Raw genomic sequence first — 2615 nt, forward strand, 5'->3', positions numbered from 1 at the left:
ACTCTGTCTGAAGTGTGACGTATGTTAGACAAAAATAAATGAATGCTTGTTCAGCTTGCCAAACCCATGCAGAATATGACTGTTTTTCTCTGACTTCTGTTCTATGTTGACTGTGAATGCACAAAAACTGCCAAAACAAAATCATAGTACATGCAGCTGTACCAATAAAGTGAATTCTGATTATGAATAAAATAAAATGTAATGAAATGTAATCCTGATGAGTGGGGGGGCTTTTCCCCTCCCCTCTATATGTACATTTTATATATTTCTGTCTATATATTGTATTTGCTACCTGTACACTGACAATAAAGGCTTCCTGTTCTATCCTATTAATGTCCCGGTTCAGCGCTGCCCGAAGCGTAACTGAGTAACACACTTAATCCGCGCTCTCTGGTGACTGAGCGCAGCAGCCTGATATCGCAGCGGCGATGCTTTGGCCAGCAGGGGGCGGCAGAAGGCAGACATTTTATTAGCTCAAAACCTACAGCGGTCCTGAGGTAAAGATAAGTAATATAATCAAATTAATCATATGTTAACTAAGTAAAGATAAATAATATAAAATCTTAATAAATCACGTTAGTACTACATCAAATTTTTGTGATGTTGGAAAAAAAAAACACCTGATCATCAATGATGCAGTGTAGGTGATTTCCAGTTACCAGAAAAAATATAAATTCAGTTTCATTAGGATTAGTATATATATATATATATATATATATTAGGAATGACACTGTCAGCCACAATGTGTCCCACAATACACTCACAGTGTCATTGCAGCAACACATATATAACCCTGAACACAGTGGAAAGGTGGATTCTTACTCTGACGTCCCTCTCCTTCCTCTGGTGATGAGCTCCACATTATGTGCTGCTGCCTTTTCTGGTGGCTTGTTTGTTTCTCTTCCCCCCTGTCTAATTTAGATGTGATGCACCTGTTCCCCTGGGGGTGGGTGTATAAGGTGGGTTCCCGGCTAAGGGGAGAGGAATCGATCCTGTGGCAGCCACCACGCCGGCTTCGGCTCTGCATCAGTGTTTCATTGTCCTTTTCTGTTATGTTCTCTCCTGTTTGTGCTCTTTGTTAATAAATTACCCCTGACAATCGAGCCATCCTGGGTCTGAGTGCGTTTATACTGCGCCTGACAGCAGCCGGAACGTAACACTTACAGAGACTAAAATGCATGAGCATGAGGGTTTACAGCCTATATGCACAAGCATTTCTCTCACATCTGTGATATACTTACAGACAGTGACACACATGCAAACAGGAATATTTATCCCTCTGGTGACATAAGGGGGGGGGGGGGGTGCAGAAGGAAGCAAGTTTCCATTTGTTATTTACAACTGATGCACTACATGTATGTTTGAATCTGCTGCTTTCAAAAGAATTTCCCCCCGAGATCAATAAATTTTATCCAATCCTTAATCAATGCAATTCTTAAACAGAACATTGACTGAATATTGTCATGAGTAAGAAGCGTATTGGACAATTACAAAAAATTTGCATTCAGATATAAAGTCAAAGTAATTAAACATCTGGGGTCAAGTGCCTGAAAGACTACAAGTCCTGCTACTGGTTATTGTGTTTGTGTAGTTTGTAGAGTTTCCAGCAAATCCAAATAACTCTGGTCAATGCCATAAACCACAGGCATCACCCTGACGATAAGAAGTGTGATCCGCTTACGACTGACACACAGTAGAAACAGGATCCCACCCAACAAGGGACCCACTATAGGCTCACACAGAAATAAAGGAGAAAAACACCAGCTGCCTTTTCCAAGCTGTTTACATTCCTGCAGTTCCTCATGGCGATTGCAACAGCCCATGTCACATGACCACTGTCATGTCCTACCCATCACATCTGCCTGACCCTCCTGTCTCCTCCCTAGCGAGACCCTGATGATTCATGCCTGTTGCTTGTTGCCCCTCGTTAGTCTTTGCATTTAAGTATCTATTTTTCAATGCAAGGGGAATAGGGAGCAGGAACTAGGGGACTAAGGAGTAGTGGACTATGGGATTAGGAGTAGTGGACTATGGGATTAGGAGTAGTGGACCATGGGATTAGGAACAAGGGGACTAAGGAGTAGTGGACTATGGGATTAGGAACAAGGGGACTAAGGAGTAGTGGACTATGGGATTAGGAACAAGGGCATTAAGGAGTAGTGGACTATGGGATTAGGAACAAGGGGACTAAGGAGTAGTGGACTATGGGATTAGGAACTAGGAGACTAAGGAGTAGTGGACTATTGGATTAGGAACTAGGGGACTAAGGAGTAGTGGACTATGGGATTAGGAACAAGGGGACTAAGAAACGAGGAGACTAGGGACTTGTGGATCATGGAAGTGGGGCAAAGGGGAAATTGGGCACTAGGGACTATGAGACCAGGATATAGAGGGACCACAAGATTAGAGCACTTAAGACTAGAGGACTGTGGGACTGTGGTGCATCATCTCTGGAAGCCTGTTTACTCCTGCTGGGCAGCTTTCATGTGGCACCCCCTGCTGGACAGTGGAGTCATTACAGAGGCTGTGCATTCTGTTCAACCACCTTTCACTGTAAATCAGACATGGGTTCGCGATCATTTGTATCTGCTCTGAATCCCCATGGGCCTGAGTCA

This window comes from Paramormyrops kingsleyae, chromosome 4 (assembly GCF_048594095.1).
Source record: "Paramormyrops kingsleyae isolate MSU_618 chromosome 4, PKINGS_0.4, whole genome shotgun sequence".
NCBI classification, from domain to species: Eukaryota; Metazoa; Chordata; class Actinopteri; order Osteoglossiformes; family Mormyridae; genus Paramormyrops; species Paramormyrops kingsleyae.